Source organism: Trichosurus vulpecula, chromosome 3 (genome assembly GCF_011100635.1).
Source record: "Trichosurus vulpecula isolate mTriVul1 chromosome 3, mTriVul1.pri, whole genome shotgun sequence".
Classification (NCBI taxonomy): Eukaryota; Metazoa; Chordata; class Mammalia; order Diprotodontia; family Phalangeridae; genus Trichosurus; species Trichosurus vulpecula.
The window spans coordinates 366638114-366665530 of NC_050575.1; the positions used below are offsets into that span (position 1 = coordinate 366638114).

At 38.4% G+C, this 27417-nt stretch overlaps 1 pseudogene; it reads right to left on the reverse strand.

Moving 5' to 3' along the window:
- Nucleotides 1-1561: 1561 nt before the first annotated feature.
- Nucleotides 1562-26242, reverse strand: LOC118842616 (annotated as a pseudogene).
- Nucleotides 26243-27417: the final 1175 nt, after the last annotated feature.

The window sequence follows — 27417 nt, forward strand, 5'->3', positions numbered from 1 at the left end:
TGCCAGGAATGATTTTCCTCAGGGAGTTCTCCTTTCTAGAAAAGATACAGTCTTAACACACCACTGAGGCTCACATTTACATTTCTCAACTAAAGCATCACACAGAGCTTGGTAAGATGCTGTTTTGAAATAAAAAGAGGATAATAATAACACAAATGATAGAGCTGTTGTAAAGGTGGAAAAAAATCTTCAAAAATACATGAAAAAATTCTTTTTCTAACCTTTAAGCTCTATATATCATATCTACTACTTCTATCCTAGAAACACATTTGGTTGAATTATTTGAATAAAATAGTATATTTTTTCCAATCTTTCATTTATAAATTCCTTCTTTTTTAAGTGTTTCACAATGCATGCTTTTTATTCTCTTGCTCTAACAGCTTGTATAAATTAAAAAGACATTAAACCAAGGTAAGTATTTGAAGGTCTTTGGGCCTCTTTCCCCCCCAAACCAATTAACACAAAATAAAAACCAAACAAAAAACCCCAGGTATCCAACTATTTGCTTGGGTACAGCAGACTTAGTGATTGGTTATGTCTTTAAATTCATTAAGAAAATTTTTTCAAAAGGGAGGGAAAAGGAAAAAAAAAACCTACTGCCCCAACTCCCAGCCCTCCATCATCCAGAACTTCATGAGGAGAATATAGGTATCTCCTATACCAACATCATGTTATGGCAGCAGTTTCAAAGGTGGCCAAGATAACTCTACAATGGATTTTTTTTTACCTTTTTAATAAACACAACTAAGACTTGGCAGAGCTAACACACTAAATCATAGAGAAATACAATTAAAAAAAATATATGCACAATCCAAAAGGTAATTTGAAATTTTCATTTGAAAGGTAAAGCTTAATGCTATTAATTCACAAATATACTAATTTAAATACCCAATCGTAGTTGTTATCTAAAACACACATTGCAAACATACAAATACCTATTCTCTCCACTTGTCAACTCCCATTCATATCAATGGGTATTATGGTTTGGTTTGGGGGAAATAGAGTCCCCTTAGACTGCAAGTCAGAAGGTGTTTCTTTACAGTTAACTTTAGCAAAATTCATACAAAATAGCAATTAACAATGATCTTCTCTACTTGTTAACTAACAAGGAAACACCTTCAAAACCACATTTCATTAAAGTTTCTCTACTAAAATGTAGAAAAACTGAACTACACAAATATTGAAAAGTTAAAAATTCCTTAATTTTTTATTCCTGGTACCACTACCACAATTCACAAGTCAATATACCTGATGTAATGAAAAGAAAAAGAAAAGACAAAGCTACAACAGATGTACAGGAATGTACATCTAATTGACACTACATTGCATTAATCAATAGCTGCACTTTTTGCAAACTGTGGCTATGACAGTTCTGAACAAGAAGGGTTTCCTGTTTAAGCTGCAGTAACTTTTCTGACTATAGATCATTGTTCCTTCTGTGGCAGATTTTTACAGTTCCTCTAATGCATTTGGTATGACTGTCTCAAAGTAACCTGCAGCTTTCCTGACAACTCCTTGCTCTCTCTCCTGCTAAGAACTATAGCCCTCTTCTGTTGAATTTTTAGAACCTTCTGCTACCATATCCACCACTTCCACCACCAGATCCATAACCACCACCATAAGGACTGACTGAGCTGCTTCCACCAAAAATGCCTCCTTTCATGGGTCCATAATTTGATTGCTGCTACCCACTATAATTTCCAAAATCATTATAGTTTCCACTGCCACCATAGTTGCCACCACCAAAATTTCCTCCTTCATTGTAACCATCATATCCTCCACCACCACCATATCCACCACCTTGGTTTCCATATCCAGGTCCTCCACCACCACCACAACCCCCTCTACTACTGTAGCCAGGACCACCTCCATAGTTGCCACCATCACCACCAAATCCATTATATCCATCATCTCCACCTCCATAACTGCCTCTGCTGCCACCACCACCACCACCACCACCACCATAACCACCTCTTCCACCAAAGTTTCCTCCATTGCCAAAGTTTCCTCCATCGCCAAAGTTTCCTCCACCACCTCCAAAGTTTCCTCCTCGACCCATAAAATTGCCTGAGCCACCTCCATGACCACTTTGTGAGCCAGCAGACTGCATCTTTTGCTTCGAAAGGGCCTTTTTCACTTCACAGGTATGCCCATTTATAGTATGATATTTCTGAACAACAATTTTGTCAACTGTATCATGATCATCAAAAGTTACAAAAGCAAATCCTCTCTTCTTTCCACTCTGTCGATCTTCCATAACTTCTACAGTTTCGATCTTGCCATATTTTTCAAAGTAGTCTCTTAAATTATATTTTTCTGTATCTTCTTTAATCCCTCCAACAAAAATTTTCTTCAGGGTTAGATGTGCACCAGGTTTTACAGAATCCTCTCTAGAAACAGCTCTCTTTGGTTCCACTACGCGCCCGTCAACCTTATGTGGCCGAGCACACATTGCTGCATCTACTTCTTCTATACAAGAATAAGTAACGAAGCCAAAGCCTCTGAAACGTTTTGTTTGGGGATCTCTCTTCACCACACAATCTCTGAGAGTGCCCCATTTTTCAAAATGTTCTCTTAAACTAACATCCGTAGTTTCAAAGCTCAAGCCACCAATAAACAGTTTTCTCAACTGCTCTGGTTCCTTCGGATCGCGACGCTCCTCCCCTCAGTGGCGGCAAAAGCGGCCAGAGTCGGGCTGGGGGCGGCCGGGAGGCTGTTTTACCTCCGTTTTGAGACCGGCTATAAATTCCTTCTTTCTGTCAAAATTCAAGTCTTTATTTAGCCTGTAGGTATCAGAACATACAGAATAATACAACTAATATGCGATCACAAATTTGATGAAGGGGGTAACCTCTATCAATGGACAGCTAGGTGGTTCTGTGAATAGAGTTCTTGGTCTACAGTCAGGAAAACTCATCTTTATGAGTTCAAATCTGGCCTCAGACATAAGCTGTGTGACCTTAGGAAAGTCACTTAACTATGTTTGCCGCAGTTTCCCCAGGTGTAAAATGAGCTAGAGAAGGAAATGGTGAACCACTCCAGTATCTCTTCCAAGGAAAACATAAATGAGGTCATGGAGAGTCAGATACATCTTAACAACAACAACAAATAACCTATATCAAATTGCTTGCCTTCTCATTGAGGTAGAGAATTTAGAATTCAAAATTTAAAAAGAATTAATGTTGAATTGATTTTAATTTTAAATAATTTAATTAATATAAAATTAATTAATTAATATTACATATTAATATTAAAATGTTTTATATGTAATTGGAAAAAATAAAATATTAAAAATTTGAGGAAGGTCACAGATGTGTAGCATGAACTTTAACAACATCAAACATGCATTCTCCTCTCTTTCACTTTATTATAAAATGGCTCTCTCAAGCTTTCCCTTTCAAATTGTTTTCATTAGGAAGCACATTTAAATCAATAGTCTGTACATTCAATGGCAGTATCACGCTTTGTTCATTAGATTTTTAATATTTACTTTGGCTTCACATTTCACTAAATGTCTCAATGTTAATGATACTAAGTCTTTTTTTCTCTCATATCCATTGGCTTCTAAGGTACTTTGAAATAAATTAGTTTTAAAATTTAAAAACTATCTGAATATCTTATTTTTATTATTTTTTTCCTTTACTAGAGTGTCAGGAAATACATCTGTAGGAGGAAAAATAAGACACTGATACAGCCTATGACATCCGTACCCTTATGAAATTTAGAACACTGCTTCAAGGAAAACAAACTTTTTTGGTGATCTTTTGCAAGAGAGAACAAGATGCCAAGTATTGGAAAGATCAACTGTTATGGCCAAAAAAATCGACAATGATGGAACTACAAATCCTTACTCACTTTGCTGTCTCCTTTCGCTGGTCCCAATCTACATCACTTGGCACATGGAGGAAAGAGTATAAAGGGTAGGGTGGAATCTGGATAATGATGATAGCTGAATGAAGCCCAGTTCAGATTCAGAAAATGAGTACAGTAGATCTAGAGCTGGATTTGAAGTGAGTATAGGCTCAAATCCCGGTCCTGTCATTTACTATCCATGTGACACTGGGCAAGTCACTTAACCTCTTTGGTCCTCAGTTTCCTTATTTGTAAGATGAGGAGGTTCTACTAGATGGCCTCTAAGTTGCCCTCCAACTCCAAATCTTGTCTTGTGAGTGAGAAATTTTTTTATAGAAATGAATACATCAACTTTCAGGTTTGGAATCTTCCTGCAGCTTATAAAATACGACTTGGTCTCTGTTCTGGGTCTGAAACCTCACTGGTCTGCATACAGGTTTTCACAGCATCAGTTTTCTCATCTAATTTGGTCCAGTGAAGCTTGTCTTCTATGCCAGCGTTTGTATAAACTGCTGTGTGAGCCCATTTCCCTTGAAAACTATGGGGATATAAAGAGACTAAGGAGAGTGTCCTTGAAGGGTTTGAGAGAAATGCTTAAGTTTTTTTTACTGCTGTATCTTCAAAGCAAATATCCTTTTGTTGAAGATAATTTATTGTACTAGGTAAAAGAGAACTGGTATATTAGTCATTGGTGACTAGTCATAGGGCTAGAGAGGGAGAGGGAATATCCAGAACAGAGGCTGGAATTGATAGCATTGAAGAAAGACACCAAATTCTCAGGAGTACCCTTAGAAATTTCAGTGAGAGTGATAGCAGTATGATTCTAGGATAGGCAGTCCCAAGAAAGTCCTGACTAATTTTTATACCTAGAAGTGCCTGACATATAGTAAGCACTTAATAAATGTTCATTTGATACAGAAATATTAATGCTTCTGTTTTGATAATCATATTAATTATTCTGATTCCCCATAAGCTGGGTGTGGAAAAACTGTACCCTTTTTTCTTGTCACCCTAGACAAAAGTGGCAAATTCTCTTCAGAGCCTGGGAATACTAAATTTGGTCTTCAGTTACTTGCTATTACAAATGGGCCTAATATCATCTATCTTGGGACCTAATGAGGTACTTGCAAATCAATGAATAGCTAACAAAAGGAAGGTTACTTTCCTCAAATACATTAAGGGAATACAAGAAATCTACAGTGTCATTTATACTCGCTACACATGGTCCCTTACTTCTGCATATGAGAAATCATCAGTTTAGCAGGACAGAGCAAATTGACTGGCATGGTGTTCTGAAATCCCCCAAGTTAGAGTTCCCCAGATTCAATGTGTGAACATTTTTTTAATGCCAGGAAGCTATATGAACTGAATGTGACCAGGAAGCTACATGAAAGGGGTAGTACTGGCCAATCAGTACCATGAACAGTTTTGTTGCTTTTGGGGGGAAATCTACTGCCAGGAAGTGGTACCACACAACATCTCCAAGGAGCAAAGTATGGGGTATCATGCAAAAGAATTTCCAACACTTTACCACTTTCAGGGATTTTACTGCATAATCCTCCTGACATGACCAATACTAAAAGGAAAAGGAAAAGTGGGGAATGAGTCATCAGAAAGAAAGGGGTAGAGAAAAGAGAGGGAGAGAGAGAAAGCAAAGGATAAGGAAGAAGAAGGGAGAGAAGCAGTGTCATGGCAACCACACTGGCATACCCAGGATGGCTGCTAGTGCAGGTTCTTTTATCTGCCTTATTAATGAAAGATAGCTGTTTGAGGGGTAAACAATCTTTCTTTTTTAATCACATAAAATACAAATACGAAAAATGCAGAAAAGAAAAATAAAGAGCAACAGACAGAGCTTTTAACTTCCTGAATCAAAGCAATATTGTATACTTTACATACACAACTGGATCGAGAAAGCCTTTAACTCTGAGCAGTCATAGGGTTCTGAACATATAGCCACTTGACCAGGGAATCACAACATCTTTCTCATAAGTCAGCCCCCCAAAGCAAAAGCTCACCTCTCAGAATGTATACTCTTTAGGCTCAGTGCCTTCCTACAAGCAAGCAAGCTTCCCTTAATGGGTTCCACATGAGGCCTATTTATGGGCGGGGAAGATCTTATTCCCCATTAACCTTACAAGTGGGAAGGGAGAGGGTTGGTGGGATGGAGAAAGGAGAAGGATGATGGAAGGGGGAGGGACAGAGAGGAACAGGAGAGAAGGAGAGAGAGAAGGGGGGATAAAGAGAGAAACTGAGAGAAAGGCAGGGGGAAGAGAAAGAGGGGGAAGGGGAAGAGAGGGAGAAGGAGAGGGAAAAAAAGGAGACGGAGAAGGGAAAGAGGAGGGGAGGTAGAGGAAGAAAGAGGAGGCAAGGGAGAGGGAGAGAAACAGATGGATATCCTATGTTTCTGTTTCTTTCCTTCAGCAGTTCTAAGCTTAAGACCTTGATGATCTACTCTGTATCACGGGTGTTGTCACATCTTTGCAGATCATGGTGAATATTCTTATACAGGTTGGTGACAGTGAAACAGAGGAGCACAGGGAATATCAGAGACAGGGCAGATATGACAGCTCCATGATAGTAGGATATTTTTTCTGATATACACTAGTGATGATAAGTAGTAAGTAGCATCAGGATATTAAGTCCACAGCAAAAAGATGATAACACTTTTGGTGTAGTTAATTACTCATCATGCATCAGGGTTCATTACAATAAAGCTGACAATAGGTCATAAACCTTTTGCATGCAAACTGTCCTGATTTCACTTTATTTTTTTTAATTAATTAATTTATTTTTAGTTTAAAACATTCAGTTCTACAAGTTTTGAGTTCCAAATTTTCTCCTCTTCCTTCCCCTCTCCCTCCCCAAGACAGCATGTAATCTGATATAGGCTCTACATATACATTCACATTAAACATATTTTCACATTAGTCATGTTGCAAAGAAGAATTAAAACCAGTGGAATGAACCACAAGAAAGAAGAAACAAAACAAAACAAAAAAGAGAGAGCAAAAAGTATGCTTCAATCTGCTTTCAGACTCTGTAATTCTTTCCCTGAATGTAGATAGCATTTTCCATCAAAAGCCTTCTGGAATTGTCTTGGATCATTGCAATGCTGAGAAGAGCTAAGTTTATCATAGTTGATTATCATTCAATGTTGCTGTTACTGTGTACAATGTTCTCCTGGTTCTGCTCACTTCACTCAGCATCAGTTCATATAAGTCTTTCCAGGTTTTTCTGAATTTGCTTGCTCATCATTTCTTATAGCACAATAGCATTCCATTACGTTCATATACCACAACTTGTTCAGCCATTCCCAAATTGATGGGTATCACAGGGGAATTCTTGATGGAACTCTACCATTCACCATTGTGTACTGTAACTCTCTTTCTCTTTCCTCTCCTCCTATTCCTCTCCCCACTTTGTGTCTCTCCCCTCCTTGTTGCACTCCCCACTCCTTTGCCAGTTGCTTGTGGAATGGGGGAAGCAGGAGAGGGAACATGGCATAGTAGATAGAGTGCTGGACTTCTTTTTTCATGTTTTGTGTTTGTTTTATTTGATATTTTTTAGTTTTCAGCATTGATTTCCACAAGATTTTGAGTTACAAATTTTCTCCCCATTTCCACCCTCCCCCCACTCCAAGATGGCATATATTCTGATTGCCCCATTCCTCAGTCAGTCCTCCCTTCTGTCACCCCACTCCCCTCCATCCCAACCCTTTGCCTCTTACTTTCTTGTAGGGCAAGACAGATTTCTATGCCCCATTGCCTGTATATCTTATTTCCTCACTGCATGCAAAACCAACCTTTTTTTGAGCATCTGCTTTTAAAACTTTGAGTTCCAAATTCTCCCCCCTCTTCCCTCCCTACCCACTCTCCCTAAGAAGGCAAGCAATTTGACATAGGCCAAATGTGTATAATTATGAAAAACATTCCCATAAATAGTCATGTGGTGAAAGACTAACTATATTTCCCTCCATCCTATCCTGTCCCTCTTTATTCAATTTTCTTTCTTGACCCTGTCCCTTTCCAAAAGTGTTTGCTTTTGATTACTTCTTCCATTCTGCCCTCCCTTCTATTGTCCCACTTTTTTATTCCCTGTCCCCTACTTTTATGAGGGGAAAGATACACAATTGAGTGTGTATGTCATCCCCTCCTCAAGTCAAATCTGGTGAGAGCACAATTCACTCATTCCCCCCTCACCTGCCCCCTCTTCCCTTCCAATGAACTGCTTTTTCTTGCCACTTTTATGTGAAATAATTTACCCCATTCTATCTCTCCCTTTCTCCCTCTCTCACTATATTCCTCTCTAATCCCTTAGTTTGATTTTATTTTTTAGATATTATTTCTTCATATTCAACTCATCCTGTGCCCTCTGTCTATGTATATTCCCTTCAACTACCCTAATACTGAGAAAGGTCTCATGATTTTACACACATCATCTTTCCATGTAGGAACGTAAGCAAAACAGTTCAAATTTAGTAAGTCCCTTATGATTTCTCTTTCTTGTTTACCTTTTCATGCTTCTCTTGATTCTTGTGTTTGAAAGTGAAATTTTCTATTTAGCTCTGGTCTTTTCACTGAGAAAGCTTGAAAGTCCTCTATTTTATTGAAAATCCATATTTTGCCTTCTAGCATTATACTCAGTTTTGCTGGGTAGGTGATTCTTGGTTTCAATTCCAACTCCTTTGACCTCTGGAATATCATATTTCAAGCCCTTCAATCCCTTAATGTAGAAGCTGCTAGATCTTGTGTTATCCTGATTGTGTTTCCACAATACTCAAATTGTTTCTTTCTGGCTGCTTGTTCCTTGACCAGAGAATTCTGGAATTTTGTAACAATATTCCTAGGAGTTTTCTTTTTGGGATCTTTTTCAGGAGGTTACCGGTGGATTCTTTCAATTTCTATTTTACCCTCTGGTTCTAGACTATTAGGGCAGTTTTCCTTCATAATTTCTTGAAAGATGATGTCTAGGCTCTTTTTTTGATCATGGCTTTCAGGTAGTTCAATAATTTAAAAATTATCTCTCTTGTATCTATGTTCCAGGTCAGTGGTTTTTCCAATGAGATATTTCACATCGTCTTCCACTTTTTCATTCCTTTGGTTCTATTTTATAATATCTTGATTTCTCATAAAGTCACTGGCTTCCTGTGTTGGTAAACAAAATGGGCTTTTAGCACTCAGTTCAACCAAGTGCACTTCAAGAGTTTGGCCTTTGTTTCCTTGATTAGATTTGGCAGTCCTTGGTGACCTCCTTGCCTCAGGGGAGGGCCTAGTTTGCACATGAGTTTGAGTGACACATTTGGGAAATCAGAGGCTTTTAGACCACGTGGGTTTAAGTCACCTCTTTGTGATGATGGGAGAGTCGCATGTGTGACTCACCCTTGACCCTTAAAAAGATATAAAACCAGGGGTTGTCTTTCTGTTTTTCAGAGCTCTTACCCACAGCTGTGGTGGCGTGTGTGATTCTGGGCCAGCCCTTGTTATGAGTTCCCAAGCCAAACCTAGATATTGGTAACTATGAATTGTATTTGGTCTGTCTGTCCATGTTTGTAATTTGTATTTGCTCCAAAGTTCAGAGTGCTTCCTTTATCCCCTGAACTAAGTGAGTGATATTTGTATGCTGGATTAAAATAAGCACGTTAACCCCTTAACATTGCTTTCCTGAGTAAAGCATATTAAAAGAACCTGGGCTTTTGCAGGGTACTAGCAGCATTCTTGTTGTTGGGCTTCTGTTGGTCTTTCACCCCCACAGTAGCTGCTAGCCGGATTGTTGCCACACTTCCAATTGCTCCAATCTAATTTTTAAGGTGGTATTTCTTCAGTGGTCTTTTGGACCTTCTTTTCCATTTGGCCAATTCTGCTTTTCAAGGCATTCTCCTCATTGGCTTTTTGGAGCTCTTTTGCTATTTGGGTTAGTCTATTCTTTAAGGTGTTATTTTCTGCAGTATTTTTTGGGTTTCCTTTAACAAGTCAATGACTTGTTTTTCATGGTTTTATTGCATCACTCTCATTTCTCTTCCCAATTTTTCCTCTACTTCTCTAACTTGCTTTTCCAAGTCCTTTTTGAGCTCTTCCATGGCCTGAGACCAATTCATACTTTTCTTGGAGGATTTTGATGTAGGCTCTTTGACTTTGTTGACTTCTTCTGGCTGTATGTTTTGGTCTTCTTTGTCACCAAAGAAAGATTCCAAAGTCTGAGACTGAACCTGAGTGCATTTTCGCTGCCTGGCCATGTTCCCAGCCAACAATTTGGCCCTTGAGTTTTTCATCAGGGTATGACTGCTTGTAGAGTAGAGAGTACTTTGTCCCAAACTTTAGGGGCCTTGTGCTGCTGTTTTCAGAGCTACTTCTACACAGCAAGCTCTGCCACAGCAGCACTCCTACTCCCCCAAGAACCGCCAACCTGGACCGCGACTCAGATCCAAGCAGGCTCTGCACTCCCGGTCTGATCTGCTGCTTAATTCCTCCCACAGGGTGGGCCTGGGGCCGGAATCAACTGAAGCCTGAAGCAGCCCCAGAGCTGCACCACCTCTGCTGCCCCTGGGGCGGTGGCCAACTGTGAACTTCTTTCACTTTGTTCTAGCAATTCTACCCACTGACCTTCTCTGTTGTCTTTGGCGTTTGTGGGTTAAGAAGTCTGATAACTGCCACAGCTCACTGATTCAGGGCTCTATGCCTGTTCCACCCGGCTCCCAGTCTGGTTGGTTCTGGCACAGCCACGCTGGGCTCTGCTCCGCTCCGCTCCCTGTTCCATGTGATAGACCCTGCCCTGTGACCATCCAGGCTGTCCTGGGCTGCAGCCCTGCTTCCCTTTGCTATTTTGTGGGTTCTGCAGCTCTAGAATTTGTTCAGAGCCATTTTTATAGGTGTTTGGAGGGACCTGGGGGGTGAGCTTATGTAAGTCCCTGCTTTCCCACTGCCATCTTTTCTCCACACCTCCCCTCCCCCCTATTTCACTTTATAAACAACATTCTCTCAACTATACTACCTATTCAATATTCTATGGCTTAAACAACAAAATGTCCCCCTCACTAAGAGTCATAAATAATACAAAAACTTTGCCCACATAGTGTCCTCTGTAGAACTGCCCCATTCTTCCACATCAAGCAAATAAAGACTCGCTCATCCTTATATTGGGACTATGAATTACCTAGGAGACTGTTTTTCACATAAATACATACCCATTATAGTTATGTAGGGAGTTTCTATTCTGAAACTGCTATGCTATTAGAAAGCAAGGGGCCTTCCAGTGATACAACCTTTAATCCCTCAAGCTCTTTCTGAGAAGGAATTGTCTGAACTATCCCTGTGGAAAGGAATTCTGTTAATTGTGGTGGAACTTTCCTCTCCAGGGTATATGGAGTCCTTTGAGGGGGCAAAGACATTGAAGCCAAAGTAATTCTGCACTGGTAAAGAGATAAGAAAGTTCTAGAGAGGGTCATCTGGAATTATGTACAAAAACAATTCATTCTGATTAATTTTTTTTCCTGGAGATTGGATTTTAGAAACCACTAAAGCAGAAAACCTTCCAGGTGCATTGATTAATCACAGACATGACTTCTGGGTGTCCAGCCTCCCAGTGTAGTCAGGTTCATAATGACAGAACTATTGGTTAGCAATGTTGAATCTTTTTTCCCCTGAAATTGGAGAATAGTGTTTTACTAGTAAAGAAGAGATTGAAGATTATTTAATTTAGGTGGGTACTTCAAATGTCAGAAGGAGCCCAATTAGTCAGGAATAGAGGACTTTGGGGGATATGGCTTGTGCCTGAAACAACATGGTGTCACTACCCCATGGTCTGTATTTCAATGTATACTACCCAACCTTCACTATTTTTCAAATGGCTCCAACCTGGTTGTTAAACATTTGATATCTCTGATGGGTACAATTATATATAGTGGGGGGCATTAGCAAAATTCCTCCCTTGGACTTGATCCCAAAGGGGAGAGCCTTTGATTGGTCCAGTCCTGGGGCTCTGTAGGCCCCCAACCCATTGGTCAGATCCATGGATATTGCTCAGTAATTAGTGTAGATGCAGATCTTCTCTGCCCTATCTCTCAAGGCTATCTCATGTGCCAGTCATGCAACCTAGAGCTTAGGCTACTTGCCAAGACTATCTTTCCCTAGGATTTTCTCTCTTAGCGGCTGCTAAGTCCAACTGTGTATGCCTTTCCCATAGTAGATAGAAGCATTGGTCACCTAGGCAAAATGGTATTCCTCCAAATCCAAGTGATTAGATGTGGGCCCATTGGACCAGGGAGAGAGAGAGAAGGGGCCAATTAAGTTGTAAGGACAGCTTTGTTGCCTTTCGGGTAAAACTAATCCTGTCCAACCACACCTGTGTTCTCTGGGTAAGCATCTCTTCTTCCAATTGCAGAACTCACCTTTAGCTAATTAGGAACTTCCTTCTATGCTCTCACATTCACTGAATTTCTCAAAAGTGAAATTGACTCATATTTTAGATAATGACTTCATTATCAATATTATACTTCACACAGATGTTATATGATCACGTAATAGGAATGTTGTAAAGTGGTACCGATTGATTTCTGGGCTCTCTTACAGTCAGTCGAGTACAATTTATTAAACACTTGCTATGTTACAGGCACAGTGCTAAATGCTAGGGATACAAAGAAAGCCAAGAGATGGGAAGGAAGGGGAGAAGGAAAAGTAGTTTCTATCCTAGCTCACAGTCTAATTGGGAACACAACATGCAAACAACTTTTGGATAAATAAATTTTGAACAAATAAGATCCCCGCTCTGAGATTCTTTGATTCTGTTATGCCATGGTTAATTATAGATCGTCTTTCTTCAATATTTGCTAAGGGCAGAACTGTGTAATATGAACAAGCAAACTTTAATAGTTCTCATCACTTCAGGATCAAAATAATTCATCCGGATACAGAAGAATATCCCTATCCATCAGAGTCAATAACTCACATGTCCATTTTCACATGGCCTTTCACTTTTGGCCTTGCTCAAATCCCTCCATCTCTGGGAACACCAAGCATGACAATGGGTATTTGGATTGTCATGTCATTATAGAACCTCAAAATAGAATGAGACTTTGAGAATCATTTATTCCAACTTCATTTTGAAGAAGAATCATACCTACGGGAACTCTAACAAGCACCCATCCAGTTTCTATCTGAAGATCTCCAAACAGGAGAAACCTTGTGAAGTAACTGATTTCATTTGTATATATCTCTAACTATTAGAACATCTAACTTCTGTGTGACTCCCACTTATTGCCCCATTTCTGCCTGACAGACAAGCAGAACTAATCTGATCTATTTTCTGTATGATAGCCCTTAAATACTGGAAAGAAACTAATCTCCTTCCACGTGAGACCAAGTTTTCCCTTATTTAAAATAAATAACTACAGCTCCTTCACTAGTCCTAGTATAACGCATTTTCTCTCTCTTTATCATTCAATTGGCTCTCATCTGGACATATCCCAATCTGCCAATGTTCTTCCCAAAATGTAGTGCTAAGAACTGAGCATAATTCCAGACATGGCCCTACCAGGGCATGGTAGTATTTATACACTTGAAATCAACCATATATTTTCAGTTTCAGAACTTTAAGCTGGCTGAGGTGGAAGTGAGCTTTGTATATTTTGAGAAATGTTAAAAGTTGAATTTTTTTCAACTGTTAGAATGTTATTTTCCCCTCCCATCTTATGCCTGCACAATCAAGGACCTTGAATGTGAACTCCAAAACAGCCCTTGGATATGCTTAATACATTTGATTTGTAATGCAACAGCCAAAGTTTAAATCCTGCTGCACTAGAAGATGATCACACATGTAAAGATAATTTAAAAACTGATGACCACATTTGATGAGGATGATAGTGGTTAACACCCCAAATAAATCTGGTTAAAGGAAACCTAATGATTGATACTGAGCCTTCTGACATTTCAGGGGGGAAGAAGGAAGGAAATACATTACATTCACGAAATGTCATGCTCTCTTGCTCCAAAATGAGATTCTAGTATTTTATTTTTCTGTGATCAAGGCTTTATTTTTACTTGACCAGATGCCAAGAAAGTGTGCTTCTAATACATTACATAGGGTCACGTATACGTAGTGTTTATATTGTTTTTTTTTAATAAAACTCTAAGCCCTAATAATAGTTTGCATTTATTGTCTCACTTGATCCTCACAACAACCTTATTAAGTAAATAGTTCATGTGATATTGTACCCCTTTTACAGGTAAGGAATATGAGGCACAAGGAAGATAAATACTTTCATCAATTTATATAGCCAGTAAGTGTCAGGGATAAGATTCAAACTATAAATTAAGTATTCTTTCCACTTTTTTATAGATGCTAAATATTTGTTTAACACTCCCAATTCTCTTAAGTTCATAGTATGGTTATTGAGAAGAACAAAATAGTAAAATTAGAATTTTTAGAAAAATGTAGCTGTGATCATCTACTTCAATTCAGCTCTAATGCCATATAATGGGTGATGAAAATGGTGTTTGAGTTCTGGCCAATGCTCCCAGACTAAAGTTAAACAAATCAACAAGGACTTTTAAAATACCTAAGAGGTGCCAGGCACAGTGCTCAGGACTAAGGATATGGGTGAGGAAGGGAGAAAGAGATTTTCCTTGAGGAGCTTACATTCTATCAAATGAGACACCACTCTCTCTCTCTCTCTCTCTCTCTCTCTCTCTCTCTCTCTCTCTCTCTCAATATATATATATATACACACATACATGTATGTATTTATGTATGTGTATATAGATGTCGTATATATGATACATATGTAATATCTTGGAGGGATGAAAGTAGTTGGGGGTGGTGGTAAGAAAAAGGTATCATGTTAGGAGATGATGTTTGAGTGGAGCTTAAAAGGAAACTAAGAACTCTAAGAACAGAGATGAACTCAGAATGCATTTCAGGCATTGGGTCAGGTATTTAGGATTTGAGTATATGTCAACCATAATTATCAATTAATTTGTTCATGCATTCATTCATTCAGAATGTAGCATGCATCTATTAATCTTCTATTAGGTACAAAGCAATATACTAGATGCTGGTGATACAAAGATTGAAATAAATCAGTTCCTGCACTCAAGTACTTTAGATTCCAATAGACGTGATGTGAACATATATAAATTGAAAGTATATGCAAAGTGTATGCACATACACATATATATGTACATATATCTATATATGTATGTATGTATGTATATGTGTTTGTATTACCTATTTATCATCTGAGAATGAGCTTAATTAGGAATAGAATGTTATATGGCCAAAAAATTGGTTGCCATATTTGACATTTTTTTTTCTTGTCACAATCTAATATGGACTGCAATGTAGCCAGGGTAGGAGACATAGTTCATAAGATCTTAATCTGGGAGATTTGAGTTAAAGTCTGGTCTCAGGGATTTACTAGCAGTATGACCTTGGGCAAGTTATTGAACTGTTCTCTGCCTCAGTTTCTTCATCTGTAAAATGGGAATAAAAATAGCACCTACCTCCAAATGTTACAATGCTCAAATGATTTAATATTAGTGAAGAGTTTTGTGAAACAAATTGTTATTACATAAATGGTAGCTATTATTAATCTATATCATTTGCAATAGTAAACACAAAATTATAGATCCTTGAATTACTGATATATTCTGGCATCAAAATACGGAATAAATCCAGAACTGGAAAAGGATGGAGGCAAAAAGACCAGTTTGTAGGCAATTACCTTAGTTGAAGCAAGGGAATGAGAAGGGCTTCCACAAGCCTGAGGTTAATAGTAATGAAAAGAAAGAGGCAAATAAACATTTTAAAAATAAACATGGTATGAAGATCAATTCAAAGTAGTGAATAAAGGAGATAAAGAAAAGTTAAAATAGCAAAGATTTTGTGTCTGAATAAGGAAAATGGTGATTTACAACATGTGTCTCTTGTTGAATAATAGGTTAAGGAATCATCCTTATAGAACTTGGGAAATAGTGATCTCTAATAGTAATATGGCTTGTAAGGAACCAGTTATTAAAGAATAATTGCATTTGCTTTTTTAAACAGCATAAATAGTGTGGCGTAATCGATAGATCTAACCTAGAAGCTAGTAAGAGGGGTTGAATTACTGCCTATTACTATGGTCATGTAACCCAAGGCAAAACACTTAACTTTTCACTGCCCAGAAGACTCTCTAAGAAAGCACTTTACAGGGCAGCTAGGTGGCACAGTGAGTAGAGCACTGATCCTGGAGTCAGGGGGACCTGAGTTCCAATCCAGCCTCAGACACATGACACACTAGCTGTGTGACCTTGGGTAGGTCACTTAACCCCAATTGCCCTTCCTTCCCCCCTCCAAAAAAGGGAAAAAAAAATTGTTAAACTGCACTGATAAAGGAAGTTTCCTCATTAGAAATTCCCCACACCGATGAAGCCATGAGTTTGGACCAATGAAAAGAAAAAGGGGAAAAAAGCATAAAAGCAAAATGAACAAACAAAAGACAGAACTAGTGTGGTAGATCAAGTATTTCTATAGAGGCAAATAGGTGACAAAATGGATAGAGCATCAGACCTAGAGTCAGGAAGTTCTCAATTCAAATAGAGCCTCAGGCACTTACTACCTATGTTACCTTGGGCAAATTATTTAACTTCTGTTGCTCCTAAACTGTAAAGTGGGGATGATAACAGCACTCAATTCCATAATAATAACACAGTATTTGGTATATAGTAGGTTCTATATAAATGCTGGCTCTAAAGCATAATAAGATTTCAGCAAAGCTTTAGACAAAGTCTTGACATCCTCCTGGAAAAGACAGAGAGATACGGACCAAAGAATGGTAAAGTTATACAAACTGAGAACAGATTGAATAATGAGACACAAAGTGGTCATTAATGCATGAATGTTATAGGTTGGTCTTTAATGAAATTCTATTATGATTTTTCCTTAGTCCAATATTTTTCAAAATTTGTATCAATGACAAGTAAATGTAGAGATAAAAATCTTATGAAAGTTACAGCTGACTCAAAGCAGAAAAGATAGCTTCTAAGTTGATTAGAGTTTCCAAAAATGTTGACAAACCAGAATACTAAGCTAAATCAAATATCATATCATGATTATCACTATCAACAGCAATAATAATAACTAAAATTTATATTATGGTTACTACGTGGCAGAGATTGTGCTAATCAGTCTGTGATTATTGTCTTGTTTGATTCTCACAAGAACCCTGAGAGTATTTTAGAGATGAGAAAACTGAGGCAAACAGGTTAAGTGACTTGAGCAGAGTCACCCAGCTAGTAAATCTCTGAGGCCAAATGTAATCTCACATCATCCTGACTCCAGACCCAATATTCTATCCATTGTGCCACCTATCTGCCCCACATAAAATAGAAAAAATATGCATAATAGAAATACATTTTTAAAATTACACTTGGGGGGTCAAAATAAACCTGATATTATGGACTACAAATTTAGTATAAATTAACAAGTGTGGCATAGCAAACAAGAAAAAGTTAGAACTATAATAATTAGCCAGATTTTACATGGCACCTAAAGGTTAGTAAAGTGTTTTACATATGTTATCTCATTTGAACCCCACAACTCTAGCAGATTGATATTATTATCTCAGTATTACAGATGAGGAAACTGAGGCTAAGAGATGTTACATGAATTGCCTAGGGTCAAATATCTAGTTATGTCTGCATTAAGCTCTGAACACAGGCCTTCCTAATCAAGTCCAACATCGTATGCATTGTGCTATCTTGATGCCTCAGCTGCCTTTGCTAAATTAACAGTAGCAATGTCCAGAAGGAGATAGATGATTGTTCCTCAATTCTATTCCCTCATAAAACCCCATATGGAGAAAAAAAATGTACAGCCAACTGAAGTGCATCCATAGGATGATGACCAGGAAGAAAGGAGACTAGGAATCATGCCACATATGATGAGTTAAAGGGACTAGGAATATTTAGCCTTGAGAAGACAAATAATCTAGTATTTGAACTGTGTGTGGAAGAGGAATTATGCATAAACTGCTTGGACCCATAGGATGATGACCAGGAAGAAAGGAGGACTAGGAATTATGTCATATATGATGAGTTACATACTGTTGTTGTTATGTTTGTCCTTCATTCTCAAAGGGGATCATGACATCAGGGAAATGATGACATGACTTGAGGTTGACTTTGATTTGAGTGAGGGAGGGCTTGCAAGGTCAATAGCCTCACTTTCTCCTCCAGAGCCATCTGGGTCCAGTGGCGTGATATTCATCAGGATGACTGGAGATGGCTCAGTATGCATAGGGAGACCCTGGCCCTTTCAATCTAAGGTCTTTTCAGGTTCTCACTTTGAGTGAGATAACCCCCATACAGGGAATAGGCCTCTTTAAGAAGTCAATCAAGGGATGGCCCCTTTAATCAAAACTCCAAAAAAGAAAATTCAAACTGGGAGGGGAAGACCCTCAGGATTCCTGGCCAAAAAAGGGGAGGCTTACAATACCTTCCAGTCTTAGCTGGAGAAGAACTTGGAAATTAGCAGTTTTTCCGAGTCTCAGGGAACCAAAATGTTGAGATCAGATATGTTGAGGTTTTAGGGCTGTTCAGGACCCCAAAATACCAACACGCTGAGTCCTACTCGAATGAATTCGACTGAAGCCTTCCTACAACCAAAGAGAAAAATTTATTGAAGATTCTCCATAATGGGTAGGCTCTTAGGCAACCCGAGCATTTGTGATACTAACGCCAGCCACCCAGATTGAATCTAAGCTGAACTAGATTGAATATGAGTACATATATACATATACATACACATACACATATACATATACATAAACATGTACACATACATATAAATATACATACACACATATGTATGTGAACTTTATGAAAATTAGAACTGTCCATAAGTGCAACGGCTACCTTAGGAGGTAGTGCATACCCCCATACTAGAAGGATTCAGCAGAATCTGGATGAGGTTGAGATTGCTAAAGAAGGTATTATTGGTAAGATAGATATGAGCTCCTTCCAAACTGAGATTCTGTAATAGAGAAGGAAAAGTTGAAAACGTGGCCAGTAAATGATTTCATAAGTGGGCATGTAGAGTTTCAAGTGGCAGTGAAGAAGCTATCATGGAGAAATAGCTTAAGAGAAGTTGGAGATGCAAGATTCAAAATTGAGGGAAAAGCCAGAGATGGAGATAGATTATCATATCATTATCGTTTTGTTAAAAAACAAAATATTCCATACCTTTATCTCCCAAAATGCAAAACCACAAGTTGGTCCTCTAGTTTCTGAAAAGCTTCTAACTTCCTAAATAATTCACATTTCAACATTGTCACCCTACCTTAAGTAACTTGTGATGTTCTTTATAGATATTGACTATCACCAAAACAGGTGCCCTAAATATAACTTGTCCAAACCGTAGATACCAATGAGCATCATTGCCATGATAAAACTATGGGGGTGATGGGGTGGGGTGAGGGAGGCTGTCCCACGGCTTCCAATGACCATCCCTGCCATGACACTCCTGCTGGTGGGAGAGCAGTCCCATTGGCAACTACTCAGATGTTATTTCTTTCCTAGGACATAGCATCTTAGGCTCAACACCCTTCCTGTGTGTTAAAACGGCTTTGGAACCTCTTTAAACATGGGTTTTATTTTCCATATTGTCTCTCCTTTATCTTTAATATAGTGGACAACAAATCAATAAGCTTCAGTGGAAAGATAGTCCTTTAAAAAAAAGTTCTAAATAGAGCTGAATATCAGCTGAGCAATGCATAATTCTCTCAATCTAAAAAAGGATTGATTTTTGTACTTTAACTATAATCTTGCCTTGCAGAGGGATTCATTTTCATTTAAAGTTTGAAACTTTGCAAACAGGAACCATAACCAAACATAAAAGATTCCAAGATTCTCAAAAGGTGGCATTTTTAAGCTGCAGGATGAGAAGCTGTCAGTTGTCAACAAAAGCACAGGAAATTCATTCATTCATTCCTATATTTAGTCATTCACTCATTCATCCTGTCCTTCTTTTGTAGACAGGTCTTGTTAGGAATACCAATCACCAGACTGCACATCACCAGATATTTCAGAGAGAAACTCTGGAAGGCCATGTGTCTGGGGTGGTTGAAGGGGAGTTCTGGGAAGGTGAGAGAGAGGTGCAAATTTTGAGAGGAGTGGGCATATTTTACATATTGATAGAACGATGCATCCTTAGTGCAGTTTATCCTTCCACATTTGTTTCCTCTCCAGTATTTGGCCACGGAACGTCTATGCAACTGCAGAATATGGAGGTGCTGCAATGGGTGTTGAAGACTAGATTTGGACTACATTAGATTTCCTTTCTCCCATTTCCCCATGGCTTTGGGCCACATGGTGAGGATCTGATTAACTGTCCTCCCTGGGCCCCATTTAAGAACATCTTGCCAGTTTCCTGCAGTCAGAATCCCTTGCTGTCATACCTTCGGTTTATGCTGATCATTTTTCCCTCCACTGAGTATTATATTCACTCTTCCTGTCCTGATTTTTTCTCCTTTATATATAAAACATATTTAGCATTCTAGACTTGCTTATATCATAATTTGTTGAGCATTTGGGGAGGCAGAGAGGTATAGTGTGTCTGGAATAAAGGCAATTTACCATCCTGTGCTCATATTGGCCCAGAAGCTGACCTTGGGCAGGAACACAGTGTTTTCTAGGAACTTATCAACGATGGCTGTAACAACTTTTTAACCACACTAAAACTATGAGAAATAAAGTCCAGAGAGGGTGATTTTAAATGTAAACCTGAATTCCCTTTAGACAACGTACTATTTTAGGGTATCCAGTAGTCAAGGAGAAAAAGATTTAGAGGAGAGGGATTGTTCCTCTCCTTTGTTCCTCTGCCTCTGACACTCAATCCTGTGCTAACTTTCTTGGTGGACTGGGGAAAACATTGCATGGATATTCCATATGCTATACATAGATTTCACAAAAGCCTGCTGTGAGAACACAACTTTTAAATATCTCTATTTGGTATACTGGACACAATATTGGTTTAGATGTATGTATGAATACAGTACATGAGTTCTAGTCCCAGATTGAGCAATCTAGCTGTAATGTAAGAAGTGTGGGACTGTTTTTTATTTACTGTTTTTTCTTTTGGAATGCTAAGGCAATTAAGCGCATTTGAGTCTTGCCTATGTTTGAATTGGGCAGGTACAGAGCGACCTTTTGTTGTCTTTTGTTTTGGAGTGCTTCTCAGCACTCAGGTAATCAGCTGTTTTTGAGTCTTGCCTTTGTATCAAGAGTCATTGATTGGAAACAATGTATATGATGTGGTGCTAGTGATTAAGGATCCTTCCCACACCCTTTTGCTAAGTAGGCACTGACCCCTTGGAGCCCCACTGGCTTTGAAAACCCAGATGTTGGTGCTTCTCTCTGGTAACTATATATTTAATGTTTGTGGTCAGACAGATAGAAGCTTGTCTGTTGATTTGTGTTATTTTGCTCTGCTTATAATTTCTGTTTTTATTTGCTCTGAAGTTCAAGGTGCTGACTTTTTTCCCCTGAACTAAGTGAATGATATATGTGTTTAATTAAAGTGAGATTGTTAACCCCTTAAAGTTGCTTTCCATAGAAAAGCAGAGCAAAGAAACTGTGCTAGCAGCCCTCCTGTGTGCTCTCGTTATTGGTCTTGTTGTTGTGGTCTTTTACCTCCACAGCTGCTGCTAGCAACATTGTTGTTACAATAGTATAACGAGAAAACTGGGGAGATCAGACATTAAATGCAACCCTTCTTACTCGTTGGTATGTTGGTGGCAGCTGGTCAGCAGTTGTTGCTTGTAGTGATGAGAAAAGTGGGCCCCCTCTTCGCAATGATTCTCCTCTTAATGGTGGTTGTGGAGTCTAGGATGGAAGCAGGTCTGGTGGTTTGGCTGGGTGAGGGCAATGCTACCCCAAAGTTCTTGGGTTCAGTGTTTTGGGCTTTCTCCACTGAGATCTGAGAAGAAATGATGGTCAAGGATGGTGGTAGTTTGATTTTCATAGCACATGTGACCACTTTTCACTCCCTCAGGGTGCCTTGCTGCTTCACCTAGAAATTGATATGGAGACACACAATAAATCCATCAGAAAGCCCAGAAAATACTCACCAATTGAAGAGTGTTGAAGAATTTTCTTATAACCTTACAAAGTGTGAATGAAAACTAAATCAATTCCAGAGGATAGTACGGTTTTGGTCATTGGGTAAAAGGCAGGGGACAACACACAGGAAACATCACTTGAATGTCAGAGCATAGAAGACCCTGAAACTCTGTATAAAAATAGCAAATCACTTTGGGAGTAGGCCAGTTGAATATTAAATGTTTATAGTTTTGAAAGTTGCAACAAAAAGCAGAGGAAGAACTGGGAGGCATCACATTGGTGAGAAAAATATAGGCCAGGTCAGAACTATTGGACAAATAGCTCTGGACAAATAGCTATTGGACAAATAGCTCATCCATCCAAGAACAGATAGACAGAGGAAAGACTGAAATGAATGCAGAGAGAGAATCATCCAAGGGAAGGAGAAGCATCAGAGAACATAATATATCATGGGAGAGAGAAGTGTTGGATATCTTAAGAATAGAATAGAATCTGGGAACCAAGCTAAATATATTGCCTAACAAAGAGCTGCATTTGGGGGAAGCTGTGTGAGGATTGTACAAAGAAAGATGACATTTCCAGCCTAGGGTTGAAAGTCACACTTTGGCAAAGGTGTATATAGGTGTATATGTAGATGCTTCATATACTATAGGATTGAGCCCCCACTTCCTATGGATGCTCTTTGTTTTCATGGAATAATATACTCTAGGTTTTTTTGGAGGGATAGAAAAGTTCTATACCAACCATTCCATTTATATCATCTTAGTAAATATATTTTCTAAAAGCAAGTTTAGTCTGATAATTAAAGAGAAGCATGCTGGTGTATTTTCATGAACTGAAGCAAAAAAAGTAACTGCCACCAGTTGGTTACCTCTAGAAATTTATGACTGGTAGTTGCCTCAATGAGAACTCCATCTGTGAATATCTAAGCTTTGAATGAGAGTTAGGGGAGAGTCTTCAAAAAGTGTTACGACTGAATTTTCAAGTTGGGCATCTGTGGACAATTGCATTGTTCTCCATGTCATAATAAATGAGAGTAATAGCAATGAAAATAGAAACAAATACTAACTTTCTGGTTTTACTCTCTGCCATTCTTCTACTGTCCAAAGATAGGGAAGGAGAAAGAACGAAAGAACGAAAGAAAGAAAGAAAGAAAGAAAGAAAGAAAGAAAAAGACAAAAAAGTATCAGAAGATCTCTTTGCTTCATTTTCCTAGTAAAGTTGTCTATAATGGGCTATTTGTATATGGATAATTAAAATATTTTATGTTTATTGTTCTCTTTAATAGAATAGCAGATTAAATACAGAGTTTAATGTCAGGAAGATCAAATTCTAAAACATTAATTTGTTGATGTGACTATGAGTGAAACACTTACCTTCTCTCTGTTTTAGTTTTCTCACTTGTAAAATTAAACACAAAACAAAACGAAACAAAACCCCACTCATTACACTTGTCTCATACTGTTAGTTTGAAAGTCAAATAAGATATGTATGTTGCTGTAATAGAAATGATAACAATTATTACAGTCATTATTATTGTCATCATCACCTTCATTATTACTTTACCACTGGTATCCTTACGATGAGAGGAGAAATAGAGGTAAGTCTCCACCACATTGGGTGGATACCAGTGACCTTTCATGAAGATGTGAACAAACATCTCACAAGATCTATAGGCGTGGATGGGTTGCATTCTTCATGGTAGAAGGAACTTGAAATCAATTAAATCATAAATCCATTGAATTGTAATGTTTTAACATATTAGATATGATGACATATAATGCTTCAATTTTGTTAAATTATATATGTATATCTTCATATGTGTGCATTTTCTCATTGGATCCTCACACTGCCCTATGAAATAAGTAGATATTTTTATGAAATAAATTCCCTATTTTACATATAAGAAAACTGAGACAGAGAGAAGTTCAATGACTTTCCCAAGAGCAAACAACTAGTTAAAAGGCATGGCATCTTCGTTTTTTTGGGGGGGACAGGGCAATTGGGGTTAAGTGACTTGCCCAAGGTCATACTGCTAGTACATGTGTCAAGTGTCTGAGGCTGAATTTGAACTCAGGTCCTCCTGACTCCAGGCCCAGTGCTCTACTCACTGTGCCACCTAGCTGCCCCAACTTCTTAACCCCAAATTTAGAACTATATCCATTACCTTCACTAATTGCATAAGTATAATGCATACTTACATACACACATACACATCTATATATGTATATACCTGTTTTTATGGCAATATCTTATTGAGAATTGCTCTTAAAAAATGTGATCCAGTGCTTTGAGATCACCTTGTTTATAATCAAACCATTATTCCAAGTGAGGAAAGAAGAAAAGACATTTTGATAATGACTTCTTTCAGTCCACTCTTCCATCTGTGTTAGTAATTTAATTGTAGGATTTCAAACTGCAAATGTGTATCACTTGTACTTCAAATGCAGCAAAGTAATAGCTATATTTTATTGGATTAATTGGATAGTCTAATCCATTCCAATTTTTTTTTCTCCTTAGCTGTCAAATATATTTAGGTAGATTGTAAATAATTCAGGTATTATTTGCAAACAAGATTGTTCTCAGATGAACAGAATGGAAATTGCTGAGAAACAGACATGTGTGAATTGTGAGACATGGATAGCAAATGCAGAAGGTAAAAGAAAAACACCACATAACTAACAAGTTATCTAATATTGAATGCCTTCCACAGGCATGTGCAAAATAATTATTTTAAAGGCACCTTTCCCTTGGTTTTATTGTGTGTTAACTTTATGTAGTGAACAGATGTGGCCACACACGTTGTGTTTGGCAGGAGGCAGATGCCAGCCCCTGGAATACATGCCCTATACCAGAAGCAACATCTGCATCCATGGCAGGACTCCATTCTTGAATATGCTTGTGGCTATACAGTGGCCTCTGGAGATATTTTATGATTAGTCTGCCGCAGAGTTGACTTGAGTGTCTTGTTGTCTCGGTAACCATTTTCCCCTGACTTCTCTTTTGATTCTTATACATCTGCTCTGTGATACACAATATTTGAGAACCTACTCCCCACCTAATTTCATACCATAAAACATATGACAGATGACTATTGTAGAGTAGGGTATTATTTTCTGGTGTTACAAGCTATTTTTTGCCTGTCCTCCTACAACTGTATCAAACAGCAGGGCCTGTTCCCTCAGAAAAGAGTATTTGGCTGATGAAAAAGTCCCAGACTAGAATGAAATCTCAATAATACATCTATATTCATGGGGAGTTTTTAGAAGTCAAAAGGGAGCCAGGCAGCTTACTCTGCCCAAATAGCCTTGCCAAATTAGGAGCCTTCTCCTGCCCCATCTACTTAATATTTATCATTTTTAACATCTCCTTGTAGATGCCAGATCCCCTAGGCAATAAAAACTCAGATATTTTTTAGTGAAAAAATACTTTAGGATGTGACTTTATTAAATTCTCATGCCTATAATTAATTGAGTTGTATCTTTCAGGCTACCCCTCTGGCTACTTAAAAATATCATGTCTCAAGTTTGCCAAACACTAAGCCAGTCAACTATTAGCCATTCCTCAAGTGCTTAGTAGAGGTGTCAAACTGGCTGTACATAAAGGTCTCTCCCTTTTCTGTTCCAGCTAGCTTTATTATTATTCCTATAGCTATGGTGTCACATAATAAAATTGTTTCCTCTTCCTATTTTGATTTCTCAAAACTGTTAAGGTTCCTATTCACTTGACACGATTATACTTTCAGGGCTAATAAGATGAAATTCAAAAGAGATAATTGTAAAGTTTTATTTGCTGTTTAGTTGTTTCCAGTTGTATCTGACTCTCTGTGACTCCGTTTGGGGTTTTCTTGGCAAAGATAGTGGAGTTTTTTGCCATTTCCTTCTCCAACTGAGGCAAAGAGGATTAAATGACTTGTCCAGGGTCACACAGTAAGTCTCTGAGGTTGGATTTGAATTCAGGTCTTCCTGACTCCATGCTGGGGCCTTTATCCACTATGCCACCTAGATGACCTGTAAATTTGTGCACAGGTACAAAAATATATTCGGGGTTAAAATAAAATCCTTTCCGATGTTGATATCCTTGCTATTTCTCACACAAATCATTCTATCTCCAGACTCCATGATTTTTCAATGGGTAGTTCCCAGGGTTGGAATGCTCTCCTTCCTCACCTCAACATACATATTGATTCTCTCTCAAATACACTAAAGTAAGTTCCTCAACCTTCTCGTCTCCCATGAGCTGCTCCTCTACCCCACCTTAGCCACAGACTAAGATAGTCATACCCTCGACTTTGCCATCATCCGCAAATGTATCACCTCTACGTTCAAGAATTCTAAAATCATTTTTAACCAACTGTAACAATTGAGCTTCACCTCTCCCTGTACTGTACCTTATAAAACATTATTCTTCCTTTGTACCATAACCTCCAATCCCTAGACTCCTCAGTTCTCTTCCAGGTCATTTTCCCTTCACTATCCCTTCTCACCTCTTCACCCCTGTGGTGAACGATTTCATTTCTACACTGCTACATTCCTACCATACTGCCCACTATACCCAGGCAAGCCTCACCCTTGGATCACTTCCACTATTCCAATATATGTACTGCTGAGTGGAGGTAAAGCAAATCATGCAACCTTTCTAATCGGGTCCATTAGAGATTTATGTTGCATAACCTTAAACAGGCCCTTACTTCTGCTAGGTAGTCCTACTAACCCTCTCCTATCATCTCACTATCCTTTTGATAGTGGCTCTTTCAAACATCTTCATCCCTCCTCCGGTCTCCTGTGATAACCCCTTCCCCCACTCTCTTAGCTAAAAAGCTTACCTCATAATTTTCAGAAAAGTATTGAGGCCATTGACTGTGATCTCATTCCCTGTTCTCCTCTCTTCTTAATTTTCTGTCACTCAGATGCTTTCTGCCACTTTCTCTTCCTTTAGCTTCCTCTCATATAATGAAATGGCCCTAGTCCTTTCCAAGGCAAATCAATCCTTTTATTAGTTCAAGCAATCTCATTCTATCTTGTCTTCTCCAACAGATTGGACCCTTTGTAATCCCCGCTCTTTCACTTGTTTTCAATCTCTTCCTGTCCACTGGATCATTTCCTTCTGTCTGAAAAAGTCCATGTCTCTTCCATCCTGAAAAACAAAAACAAAACCCTTCCTTTGATTTTTTGACCATTACTAACATCTTATATTGTTCTGCCCTCTATTGCTAAACTCCTCAGAAAGACTTTCTCAAACAGTTGTTTGCACTTTCTTTCCTCTGGCTTCTGGCTTTAGCATTAAAACTGTTTTTCCAGATTTACTAATGATCTTTTACTTGCCAAATCCAATGGCCTTTTCTCAATCCTTGCTCCCCTTGACCTCTCTGCTGTCTTTAACACTGTTGATTGTTATCTCCTTTATGATACTTTCTTCTCTTTGTACTTTCAAGACACCACTTTCTCCTGGTTCTCCTCCTACCTATCTGACC